This window comes from Camelus bactrianus, chromosome 27, assembly GCF_048773025.1.
Source record: "Camelus bactrianus isolate YW-2024 breed Bactrian camel chromosome 27, ASM4877302v1, whole genome shotgun sequence".
NCBI classification, from domain to species: Eukaryota; Metazoa; Chordata; class Mammalia; order Artiodactyla; family Camelidae; genus Camelus; species Camelus bactrianus.
In genome coordinates, this window is record NC_133565.1 from 12,085,010 (window position 1) to 12,098,089 (window position 13,080).

The 13,080-nt window shown below is 58.0% G+C and overlaps 5 non-coding genes across 5 annotated transcripts; all 5 read right to left on the minus strand.

The window, feature by feature from the left end:
* Positions 1-730: 730 nt before the first annotated feature.
* LOC141575383 (small nucleolar RNA SNORD116) lies at positions 731-823 on the minus strand. The gene has a single exon (XR_012502919.1). It is a non-coding gene; the product is annotated as a small nucleolar RNA SNORD116 (small nucleolar RNA).
* Positions 824-3,535: 2,712 nt separating this feature from the next.
* Positions 3,536-3,628, minus strand: LOC141575384 (small nucleolar RNA SNORD116). Its single transcript, XR_012502920.1, has one exon. It is a non-coding gene; the product is annotated as a small nucleolar RNA SNORD116 (small nucleolar RNA).
* Positions 3,629-6,342: 2,714 nt separating this feature from the next.
* On the minus strand, positions 6,343-6,435 carry LOC141575358 (small nucleolar RNA SNORD116). The gene has a single exon (XR_012502894.1). It is a non-coding gene; the product is annotated as a small nucleolar RNA SNORD116 (small nucleolar RNA).
* A 2,708-nt stretch (positions 6,436-9,143) lies between these two features.
* LOC141575385 (small nucleolar RNA SNORD116) lies at positions 9,144-9,236 on the minus strand. Its single transcript, XR_012502921.1, has one exon. It is a non-coding gene; the product is annotated as a small nucleolar RNA SNORD116 (small nucleolar RNA).
* Positions 9,237-11,956: 2,720 nt separating this feature from the next.
* LOC141575303 (small nucleolar RNA SNORD116) lies at positions 11,957-12,049 on the minus strand. Its single transcript, XR_012502838.1, has one exon. It is a non-coding gene; the product is annotated as a small nucleolar RNA SNORD116 (small nucleolar RNA).
* Between the last annotated feature and the right edge of the window lie 1,031 nt (positions 12,050-13,080).

Consider the following 13,080-nt stretch of genomic DNA (forward strand, 5'->3'; position numbering starts at 1 on the left):
CATTCCTCAGACTTCCAGCACAGCAGGAGGAACAACAGGACGACAGCGTGGCTCAGGAAAACACACAAAACCACGCCAGAGTTAACCTCACCGGACCCTTCCCTTCCGGTCTCGGCGATCAGCTACCGCAGATGCTTGGAGGCAGCGCTGAGTCCTCAGCACGCCCCGTGCTTGTGCCCTGGCACCGACACGGCGGCAGTGGGTGCAGTAGGGAGCTGCAGGGCTAGCACCGCCACCCAGTCCCTCAGCCTGCTCCCGGCACTTCACCCACCGGGAAACGCCGCATAGCCACTGGGCACTCAGCAGTCCTCACCAAGACGAAGGAAGTCCAGATCACGCATGGCACACGCCTCCACTGCTGCTCCATGGGAACAAACACCCACACCTCTTCTCCTGGGCTCGGAGACACACTCGACCTCGGGCCACACCCCAAACAGCATGCAGCTGCCTCAAACCAACTTATCCATGCCACCTGCTCACAGGGCCTTGGCCAATTTGGCACTCCCCCTTCGACCAGCAGCAGAGGACCTGGCCACTGTCACATCCCACAACGGCCACTCAAACAGCGACCTCCGATTCCAGCTGCCTCGACGAATGCTTGCACACGACCGACCCTCAGACAGGAGGCTGTCTAATGCTGGCGCCGTGGGGGGTGTTTGCAGCAGTGGGAACAAGGGCAAGCTGCCCCTCACGCCTAACTATGCCCTAGCCCCCGGGGGGGCAACGTGCTGGACCTCAGTTTCGATGAGAACGACGGTAGTGAGTTCTCACTCATTTTGTTCAGATTTCCAAGGAATGCATACGAGGGAGTCATCATCGATCCGAGCACGTGCTGGCATGCTGGAGAACTCAACGCGGCAGGCTGGGCGGCTCCACAGAGGAGCCGACGAGCTCGGAGACCTCCAGCAAGCTGAGCAAACCAGAGCCAGCAAGCCACTGAGAAACAGCCACCGTCCATCTTTCTTGCCCGACTTTCGGGCAGTCAGAGAAAACCCGAAAGGAGACGCCAGGACTTGGGGTGGGGGAGGGGAAGGCGTACCGTCATCCTGAGAGATCCCTGGGAAGGGTCAGCACCCTGGGGCCGACCCACTGCTTGGGGGACTTCCGGCCACCAGCAGTCACCAGAAAACGACAGGGACGTCTTGTCTTGGCTGACGGCAAGGCTGGCCTGGCCACTCCACCTGGCAAGGGGACAGAAATCACATGCACGCTTCAGAGGTGGACCCAGGTTCTCAGAGAGCAAGCTTCATGCCAATCAACCTTTATCTATGGGGAAGCCCGCAATCAATTACCCACCTTCCTCTTTCCTGGGACACCAATCAATGCGTGTCCCAGCCCACTAGGGGAGGGGACTTGGCATATGGGATTTTGATGGGTGTGTGTGTGTGAGTGTGTGCATGCCTCTGGCTGTGTGTTTGTGTGTGTGTGTGTGTGCCTCTGTGTGTGTGCGTCTGTATGTGTGCTTCTGTGTGCCTGCCGATGGGCGTGAGTGTGCAGCTGTATCTCGGTCTGGTTTCCTGTGTTTCCTCTTTGCCCCCCTAAAGATCACAGGGCCTGAAAATGCACGCTTTGCTCTCCGTTCCACAGAAGCCTGCCCATCCAGAAAAGGACCAGAGACCTCTGCTTCCAAAGTGGCCATGTCATCTTGGCCCTCTCGGGGCCGCTGCAATAGGCCAAGGATTCCTTCTCTCCGACAGCCATTCCTTCTGCTCAGAGCCAACCGCACCAACCTACAGCAATTTCCTGGCCCTGGATGGGATATTGACGAAGTCATTCTGTCGCCAAAGGCCTCCACAGGATAGGCGTACCTGGAGGCTCTACCCAGTGCCTATGGATGTCAACCCCAAAACCATGTACATGAAAGGTCACACCACCCTGATCCAGGCTCCAGGGCACAAGCAGTCTGTATACAAGTCACACCTCGGAGCTGCTCCAATCAAGAAGCCTGTGCCTGTGAGTTCTGCCCACACGCCTCCACAGGGCGGGTGAGAACGCCCAGAGGAGAAGTGGTGGGGAGCCTCAATGAGCCAGGGCCGAACCCCACAGCAACCAGGACACTCGCGTGTCCAGCAGCTGCCGAGACCCACCTGGGGGGCAGTTTGGCGCCCCTGACCTTCGAAGGAAAGTTCAAACACTCGGCATCCCGGTCCAAACATTTGTGCGAACGGACCAAGGGCCAGTTACCCTGCAGGCATCTTCACTTAATCCGCGTACAGGCCAGACACCGAGCTTCAGCGGAGATGGTCAGGAAGGATGTCCACATGGGTGAAGCTACCCCCTCGATACTCAACCTTGGATCCCTTCTCCGCACAGTAACTCCACAAAGGGCCTCACAGAGATCCAATGACCCGTTCGTGAGGACCACAGAAAGTCCAATCACAGAAGACCTCTCCCGGGAAAGGAATCTTTGAACTGGGCGACATGAGGAGGTGGCTGTCCACAGCAGCCCATCCAGGACCTCAGCAAACATATGCCATGCCCACGCACTAGCAGGGCTAAAGGTCAGCACATGCCATGGGGAAGGGGACCCTCTGGGCCAGAAACGTGGCTCCCGCCTAAAGGAACACTTGAACATTGCACATTCATGGACCAAGAGGCCAAGGGGCTAAAGGCCATGTTTCTGTCAGTCATCTGGAGCCCGGCTGCCAGCGGATCTCTCCCAGGTTCCTGCAAGACACCTTTTGGGAGTCTCTTGGACGAGTCAGCAAGCCAAGGCTTCAGGGGTCTGCTAGCACTGCCCATCCATATGGACCAGAAAAGCCTTCCTCCCTAGGCTTTTATGGACAGACCCTCTTCAAACAGACACATTCCTCAGACTTCCAGCACAGCAGGAGGAACAACAGGACGACAGCGTGGCTCAGGAAAACACACAAAACCACGCCAGAGTTAACCTCACCGGACCCTTCCCTTCCGGTCTCGGCCATCAGCTACCGCAGATGCTTGGAGGCAGCGCTGAGTCCTCAGCACGCCCCGTGCTTGTGCCCTGGCACCGACACGGCGGCAGTGGGTGCAGTAGGGAGCTGCAGGGCTAGCACCGCCACCCAGTCCCTCAGCCTGCTCCCGGCACTTCACCCACCGGGAAACGCCGCATAGCCACTGGGCACTCAGCAGTCCTCACCAAGACGAAGGAAGTCCAGATCACGCATGGCACACGCCTCCACTGCTGCTCCATGGGAACAAACACCCACACCTCTTCTCCTGGGCTCGGAGACACACTCGACCTCGGGCCACACCCCAAACAGCATGCAGCTGCCTCAAACCAACTTATCCATGCCACCTGCTCACAGGGCCTTGGCCAATTTGGCACTCCCCCTTCGACCAGCAGCAGAGGACCTGGCCACTGTCACATCCCACAACGGCCACTCAAACAGCGACCTCCGATTCCAGCTGCCTCGACGAATGCTTGCACACGACCGACCCTCAGACGGGAGGCTGTCTAATGCTGGCGCCGTGGGGGGTGTTTGCAGCAGTGGGAACAAGGGCAAGCTGCCCCTCACGCCTAACTATGCCCTAGCCCCCGGGGGGGCAACGTGCTGGACCTCAGTTTCGATGAGAACGACGGTAGTGAGTTCTCACTCATTTTGTTCAGATTTCCAAGGAATGCATACGAGGGAGTCATCATCGATCCGAGCACGTGCTGGCATGCTGGAGAACTCAACGCGGCAGGCTGGGCGGCTCCACAGAGGAGCCGACGAGCTCGGAGACCTCCAGCAAGCTGAGCAAACCAGAGCCAGCAAGCCACTGAGAAACAGCCACCGTCCATCTTTCTTGCCCGACTTTCGGGCAGTCAGAGAAAACCCGAAAGGAGACGCCAGGACTTGGGGTGGGGGAGGGGAAGGCGTACCGTCATCCTGAGAGATCCCTGGGAAGGGTCAGCACCCTGGGGCCGACCCACTGCTTGGGGGACTTCCGGCCACCAGCAGTCACCAGAAAACGACAGGGACATCTTGTCTTGGCTGACGGCAAGGCTGGCCTGGCCACTCCACCTGGCAAGGGGACAGAAATCACATGCACGCTTCAGAGGTGGACCCAGGTTCTCAGAGAGCAAGCTTCATGCCAATCAACCTTTATCTATGGGGAAGCCCGCAATCAATTACCCACCTTCCTCTTTCCTGGGACACCAATCAATGCGTGTCCCAGCCCACTAGGGGAGGGGACTTGGCATATGGGATTTTGATGGGTGTGTGTGTGTGAGTGTGTGCATGCCTCTGGCTGTGTGTGTGTGTGTGTGTGTGTGCGTGCCTCTGTGTGTGTGCGTCTGTATGTGTGCTTCTGTGTGCCTGCCGATGGGCGTGAGTGTGCGGCTGTATCTCGGTCTGGTTTCCTGTGTTTCCTCTTTGCCCCCCTAAAGATCACAGGGCCTGAAAATGCACGCTTTGCTCTCCGTTCCACAGAAGCCTGCCCATCCAGAAAAGGACCAGAGACCTCTGCTTCCAAAGTGGCCATGTCATCTTGGCCCTCTCGGGGCCGCTGCAATAGGCCAAGGATTCCTTCTCTCCGACAGCCATTCCTTCTGCTCAGAGCCAACCGCACCAACCTACAGCAATTTCCTGGCCCTGGATGGGATATTGACAAAGTCATTCTGTCGCCAAAGGCCTCCACAGGATAGGCGTACCTGGAGGCTCTACCCAGTGCCTATGGATGTCAACCCCAAAACCATGTACATGAAAGGTCACACCACCCTGATCCAGGCTCCAGGGCACAAGCAGTCTGTATACAAGTCACACCTCGGAGCTGCTCCAATCAAGAAGCCTGTGCCTGTGAGTTCTGCCCAAACGCCTCCACAGGGCGGGTGAGAACGCCCAGAGGAGAAGTGGTGGGGAGCCTCAATGAGCCAGGGCCGAACCCCACAGCAACCAGGACACTCGCGTGTCCAGCAGCTGCCGAGACCCACCTGGGGGGCAGTTTGGCGCCCCTGACCTTCGAAGGAAAGTTCAAACACTCGGCATCCCGGTCCAAACATTTGTGCGAACGGACCAAGGGCCAGTTACCCTGCAGGCATCTTCACTTAATCCGCGTACAGGCCAGACACCGAGCTTCAGCGGAGATGGTCAGGAAGGATGTCCACATGGGTGAAGCTACCCCCTCGATACTCAACCTTGGATCCCTTCTCCGCACAGTAACTCCACAAAGGGCCTCACAGAGATCCAATGACCCGTTCGTGAGGACCACAGAAAGTCCAATCACAGAAGACCTCTCCCGGGAAAGGAATCTTTGAACTGGGCGACATGAGGAGGTGGCTGTCCACAGCAGCCCATCCAGGACCTCAGCAAACATATGCCATGCCCACGCACTAGCAGGGCTAAAGGTCAGCACATGCCATGGGGAAGGGGACCCTCTGGGCCAGAAACGTGGCTCCCGCCTAAAGGAACACTTGAACATTGCACATTCATGGACCAAGAGGCCAAGGGGCTAAAGGCCATGTTTCTGTCAGTCATCTGGAGCCCGGCTGCCAGCGGATCTCTCCCAGGTTCCTGCAAGACACCTTTTGGGAGTCTCTTGGACGAGTCAGCAAGCCAAGGCTTCAGGGGTCTGCTAGCACTGCCCATCCATATGGACCAGAAAAGCCTTCCTCCCTAGGCTTTTATGGACAGACCCTCTTCAAACAGACACATTCCTCAGACTTCCAGCACAGCAGGAGGAACAACAGGACGACAGCGTGGCTCAGGAAAACACACAAAACCACGCCAGAGTTAACCTCACCGGACCCTTCCCTTCCGGTCTCGGCCATCAGCTACCGCAGATGCTTGGAGGCAGCGCTGAGTCCTCAGCACGCCCCGTGCTTGTGCCCTGGCACCGACACGGCGGCAGTGGGTGCAGTAGGGAGCTGCAGGGCTAGCACCGCCACCCAGTCCCTCAGCCTGCTCCCGGCACTTCACCCACCGGGAAACGCCGCATAGCCACTGGGCACTCAGCAGTCCTCACCAAGACGAAGGAAGTCCAGATCACGCATGGCACACGCCTCCACTGCTGCTCCATGGGAACAAACACCCACACCTCTTCTCCTGGGCTCGGAGACACACTCGACCTCGGGCCACACCCCAAACAGCATGCAGCTGCCTCAAACCAACTTATCCATGCCACCTGCTCACAGGGCCTTGGCCAATTTGGCACTCCCCCTTCGACCAGCAGCAGAGGACCTGGCCACTGTCACATCCCACAACGGCCACTCAAACAGCGACCTCCGATTCCAGCTGCCTCGACGAATGCTTGCACACGACCGACCCTCAGACGGGAGGCTGTCTAATGCTGGCGCCGTGGGGGGTGTTTGCAGCAGTGGGAACAAGGGCAAGCTGCCCCTCACGCCTAACTATGCCCTAGCCCCCGGGGGGGCAACGTGCTGGACCTCAGTTTCGATGAGAACGACGGTAGTGAGTTCTCACTCATTTTGTTCAGATTTCCAAGGAATGCATATGAGGGAGTCATCATCGATCCGAGCACGTGCTGGCATGCTGGAGAACTCAACGCGGCAGGCTGGGCGGCTCCACAGAGGAGCCGACGAGCTCGGAGACCTCCAGCAAGCTGAGCAAACCAGAGCCAGCAAGCCACTGAGAAACAGCCACCGTCCATCTTTCTTGCCCGACTTTCGGGCAGTCAGAGAAAACCCGAAAGGAGACGCCAGGACTTGGGGTGGGGGAGGGGAAGGCGTACCGTCATCCTGAGAGATCCCTGGGAAGGGTCAGCACCCTGGGGCCGACCCACTGCTTGGGGGACTTCCGGCCACCAGCAGTCACCAGAAAACGACAGGGACGTCTTGTCTTGGCTGACGGCAAGGCTGGCCTGGCCACTCCACCTGGCAAGGGGACAGAAATCACATGCACGCTTCAGAGGTGGACCCAGGTTCTCAGAGAGCAAGCTTCATGCCAATCAACCTTTATCTATGGGGAAGCCCGCAATCAATTACCCACCTTCCTCTTTCCTGGGACACCAATCAATGCGTGTCCCAGCCCACTAGGGGAGGGGACTTGGCATATGGGATTTTGATGGGTGTGTGTGTGTGAGTTTTTGCATGCCTCTGGCTGTGTGTATGTGTGTGTGTGTGCCTCTGTGTGTGTGCGTCTGTATGTGTGCTTCTGTGTGCCTGCCGATGGGCGTGAGTGTGCGGCTGTATCTCGGTCTGGTTTCCTGTGTTTCCTCTTTGCCCCCCTAAAGATCACAGGGCCTGAAAATGCACGCTTTGCTCTCCGTTCCACAGAAGCCTGCCCATCCAGAAAAGGACCAGAGACCTCTGCTTCCAAAGTGGCCATGTCATCTTGGCCCTCTCGGGGCCGCTGCAATAGGCCAAGGATTCCTTCTCTCCGACAGCCATTCCTTCTGCTCAGAGCCAACCGCACCAACCTACAGCAATTTCCTGGCCCTGGATGGGATATTGACAAAGTCATTCTGTCGCCAAAGGCCTCCACAGGATAGGCGTACCTGGAGGCTCTACCCAGTGCCTATGGATGTCAACCCCAAAACCATGTACATGAAAGGTCACACCACCCTGATCCAGGCTCCAGGGCACAAGCAGTCTGTATACAAGTCACACCTCGGAGCTGCTCCAATCAAGAAGCCTGTGCCTGTGAGTTCTGCCCAAACGCCTCCACAGGGCGGGTGAGAACGCCCAGAGGAGAAGTGGTGGGGAGCCTCAATGAGCCAGGGCCGAACCCCACAGCAACCAGGACACTCGCGTGTCCAGCAGCTGCCGAGACCCACCTGGGGGGCAGTTTGGCGCCCCTGACCTTCGAAGGAAAGTTCAAACACTTGGCATCCCGGTCCAAACATTTGTGCGAACGGACCAAGGGCCAGTTACCCTGCAGGCATCTTCACTTAATCCGCGTACAGGCCAGACACCGAGCTTCAGCGGAGATGGTCAGGAAGGATGTCCACATGGGTGAAGCTACCCCCTCGATACTCAACCTTGGATCCCTTCTCCGCACAGTAACTCCACAAAGGGCCTCACAGAGATCCAATGACCCGTTCGTGAGGACCACAGAAAGTCCAATCACAGAAGACCTCTCCCGGGAAAGGAATCTTTGAACTGGGCGACATGAGGAGGTGGCTGTCCACAGCAGCCCATCCAGGACCTCAGCAAACATATGCCATGCCCACGCACTAGCAGGGCTAAAGGTCAGCACATGCCATGGGGAAGGGGACCCTCTGGGCCAGAAACGTGGCTCCCGCCTAAAGGAACACTTGAACATTGCACATTCATGGACCAAGAGGCCAAGGGGCTAAAGGCCATGTTTCTGTCAGTCATCTGGAGCCCGGCTGCCAGCGGATCTCTCCCAGGTTCCTGCAAGACACCTTTTGGGAGTCTCTTGGACGAGTCAGCAAGCCAAGACTTCAGGGGTCTGCTAGCACTGCCCATCCATATGGACCAGAAAAGCCTTCCTCCCTAGGCTTTTATGGACAGACCCTCTTCAAACAGACACATTCCTCAGACTTCCAGCACAGCAGGAGGAACAACAGGACGACAGCGTGGCTCAGGAAAACACACAAAACCACGCCAGAGTTAACCTCACCGGACCCTTCCCTTCCGGTCTCGGCCATCAGCTACCGCAGATGCTTGGAGGCAGCGCTGAGTCCTCAGCACGCCCCGTGCTTGTGCCCTGGCACCGACACGGCGGCAGTGGGTGCAGTAGGGAGCTGCAGGGCTAGCACCGCCACCCAGTCCCTCAGCCTGCTCCCGGCACTTCAGCCACCGGGAAACGCCGCATAGCCACTGGGCACTCAGCAGTCCTCACCAAGACGAAGGAAGTCCAGATCACGCATGGCACACGCCTCCACTGCTGCTCCATGGGAACAAACACCCACACCTCTTCTCCTGGGCTCGGAGACACACTCGACCTCGGGCCACACCCCAAACAGCATGCAGCTGCCTCAAACCAACTTATCCATGCCACCTGCTCACAGGGCCTTGGCCAATTTGGCACTCCCCCTTCGACCAGCAGCAGAGGACCTGGCCACTGTCACATCCCACAACGGCCACTCAAACAGCGACCTCCGATTCCAGCTGCCTCGACGAATGCTTGCACACGACCGACCCTCAGACGGGAGGCTGTCTAATGCTGGCGCCGTGGGGGGTGTTTGCAGCAGTGGGAACAAGGGCAAGCTGCCCCTCACGCCTAACTATGCCCTAGCCCCCGGGGGGGCAACGTGCTGGACCTCAGTTTCGATGAGAACGACGGTAGTGAGTTCTCACTCATTTTGTTCAGATTTCCAAGGAATGCATACGAGGGAGTCATCATCGATCCGAGCACGTGCTGGCATGCTGGAGAACTCAACGCGGCAGGCTGGGCGGCTCCACAGAGGAGCCGACGAGCTCGGAGACCTCCAGCAAGCTGAGCAAACCAGAGCCAGCAAGCCACTGAGAAACAGCCACCGTCCATCTTTCTTGCCCGACTTTCGGGCAGTCAGAGAAAACCCGAAAGGAGACGCCAGGACTTGGGGTGGGGGAGGGGAAGGCGTACCGTCATCCTGAGAGATCCCTGGGAAGGGTCAGCACCCTGGGGCCGACCCACTGCTTGGGGGACTTCCGGCCACCAGCAGTCACCAGAAAACGACAGGGACGTCTTGTCTTGGCTGACGGCAAGGCTGGCCTGGCCACTCCACCTGGCAAGGGGACAGAAATCACATGCACGCTTCAGAGGTGGACCCAGGTTCTCAGAGAGCAAGCTTCATGCCAATCAACCTTTATCTATGGGGAAGCCCGCAATCAATTACCCACCTTCCTCTTTCCTGGGACACCAATCAATGCGTGTCCCAGCCCACTAGGGGAGGGGACTTGGCATATGGGATTTTGATGGGTGTGTGTGTGTGAGTGTGTGCATGCCTCTGGCTGTGTGTGTGTGTGTGTGTGCGCGTGTGTGTGCGCCTCTGTGTGTGTGCGTCTGTATGTGTGCTTCTGTGTGCCTGCCGATGGGCGTGAGTGTGCGGCTGTATCTCGGTCTGGTTTCCTGTGTTTCCTCTTTGCCCCCCTAAAGATCACAGGGCCTGAAAATGCACGCTTTGCTCTCCGTTCCACAGAAGCCTGCCCATCCAGAAAAGGACCAGAGACCTCTGCTTCCAAAGTGGCCATGTCATCTTGGCCCTCTCGGGGCCGCTGCAATAGGCCAAGGATTCCTTCTCTCCGACAGCCATTCCTTCTGCTCAGAGCCAACCGCACCAACCTACAGCAATTTCCTGGCCCTGGATGGGATATTGACGAAGTCATCCTGTCGCCAAAGGCCTCCACAGGATAGGCGTACCTGGAGGCTCTACCCAGTGCCTATGGATGTCAACCCCAAAACCATGTACATGAAAGGTCATACCACCCTGATCCAGGCTCCAGGGCACAAGCAGTCTGTATACAAGTCACACCTCGGAGCTGCTCCAATCAAGAAGCCTGTGCCTGTGAGTTCTGCCCAAACGCCTCCACAGGGCGGGTGAGAACGCCCAGAGGAGAAGTGGTGGGGAGCCTCAATGAGCCAGGGCCGAACCCCACAGCAACCAGGACACTCGCGTGTCCAGCAGCTGCCGAGACCCACCTGGGGGGCAGTTTGGCGCCCCTGACCTTCGAAGGAAAGTTCAAACACTCGGCATCCCGGTCCAAACATTTGTGCGAACGGACCAAGGGCCAGTTACCCTGCAGGCATCTTCACTTAATCCGCGTACAGGCCAGACACCGAGCTTCAGCGGAGATGGTCAGGAAGGATGTCCACATGGGTGAAGCTACCCCCTCGATACTCAACCTTGGATCCCTTCTCCGCACAGTAACTCCACAAAGGGCCTCACAGAGATCCAATGGCCCGTTCATGAGGACCACAGAAAGTCCAATCACAGAAGACCTCTCCCGGGAAAGGAATCTTTGAACTGGGCGACATGAGGAGGTGGCTGTCCACAGCAGCCCATCCAGGACCTCAGCAAACATATGCCATGCCCACGCACTAGCAGGGCTAAAGGTCAGCACATGCCATGGGGAAGGGGACCCTCTGGGCCAGAAACGTGGCTCCCGCCTAAAGGAACACTTGAACATTGCACATTCATGGACCAAGAGGCCAAGGGGCTAAAGGCCATGTTTCTGTCAGTCATCTGGAGCCCGGCTGCCAGCGGATCTCTCCCAGGTTCCTGCAAGACACCTTTTGGGAGTCTCTTGGACGAGTCAGCAAGCCAAGGCTTCAGGGGTCTGCTAGCACTGCCCATCCATATGGACCAGAAAAGCCTTCCTCCCTAGGCTTTTATGGACAGACCCTCTTCAAACAGACACATTCCTCAGACTTCCAGCACAGCAGGAGGAACAACAGGACGACAGCGTGGCTCAGGAAAACACACAAAACCACGCCAGAGTTAACCTCACCGGACCCTTCCCTTCCGGTCTCGGCCATCAGCTACCGCAGATGCTTGGAGGCAGCGCTGAGTCCTCAGCACGCCCCGTGCTTGTGCCCTGGCACCGACACGGCGGCAGTGGGTGCAGTAGGGAGCTGCAGGGCTAGCACCGCCACCCAGTCCCTCAGCCTGCTCCCGGCACTTCAGCCACCGGGAAACGCCGCATAGCCACTGGGCACTCAGCAGTCCTCACCAAGACGAAGGAAGTCCAGATCACGCATGGCACACGCCTCCACTGCTGCTCCATGGGAACAAACACCCACACCTCTTCTCCTGGGCTCGGAGACACACTCGACCTCGGGCCACACCCCAAACAGCATGCAGCTGCCTCAAACCAACTTATCCATGCCACCTGCTCACAGGGCCTTGGCCAATTTGGCACTCCCCCTTCGACCAGCAGCAGAGGACCTGGCCACTGTCACATCCCACAACGGCCACTCAAACAGCGACCTCCGATTCCAGCTGCCTCGACGAATGCTTGCACACGACCGACCCTCAGACGGGAGGCTGTCTAATGCTGGCGCCGTGGGGGGTGTTTGCAGCAGTGGGAACAAGGGCAAGCTGCCCCTCACGCCTAACTATGCCCTAGCCCCCGGGGGGGCAACGTGCTGGACCTCAGTTTCGATGAGAACGACGGTAGTGAGTTCTCACTCATTTTGTTCAGATTTCCAAGGAATGCATACGAGGGAGTCATCATCGATCCGAGCACGTGCTGGCATGCTGGAGAACTCAACGCGGCAGGCTGGGCGGCTCCACAGAGGAGCCGACGAGCTCGGAGACCTCCAGCAAGCTGAGCAAACCAGAGCCAGCAAGCCACTGAGAAACAGCCACCGTCCATCTTTCTTGCCCGACTTTCGGGCAGTCAGAGAAAACCCGAAAGGAGACGCCAGGACTTGGGGTGGGGGAGGGGAAGGCGTACCGTCATCCTGAGAGATCCCTGGGAAGGGTCAGCACCCTGGGGCCGACCCACTGCTTGGGGGACTTCCGGCCACCAGCAGTCACCAGAAAACGACAGGGACGTCTTGTCTTGGCTGACGGCAAGGCTGGCCTGGCCACTCCACCTGGCAAGGGGACAGAAATCACATGCACGCTTCAGAGGTGGACCCAGGTTCTCAGAGAGCAAGCTTCATGCCAATCAACCTTTATCTATGGGGAAGCCCGCAATCAATTACCCACCTTCCTCTTTCCTGGGACACCAATCAATGCGTGTCCCAGCCCACTAGGGGAGGGGACTTGGCATATGGGATTTTGATGGGTGTGTGTGTGTGAGTGTGTGCATGCCTCTGGCTGTGTGTGTGTGTGTGTGTGTGTGTGTGCCTCTGTGTGTGTGCGTCTGTATGTGTGCTTCTGTGTGCCTGCCGATGGGCGTGAGTGTGCGGCTGTATCTCGGTCTGGTTTCCTGTGTTTCCTCTTTGCCCCCCTAAAGATCACAGGGCCTGAAAATGCACGCTTTGCTCTCCGTTCCACAGAAGCCTGCCCATCCAGAAAAGGACCAGAGACCTCTGCTTCCAAAGTGGCCATGTCATCTTGGCCCTCTCGGGGCCGCTGCAATAGGCCAAGGATTCCTTCTCTCCGACAGCCATTCCTTCTGCTCAGAGCCAACCGCACCAACCTACAGCAATTTCCTGGCCCTGGATGGGATATTGACGAAGTCATTCTGTCGCCAAAGGCCTCCACAGGATAGGCGTACCTGGAGGCTCTACCCAGTGCCTATGGATGTCAACCCCAAAACCA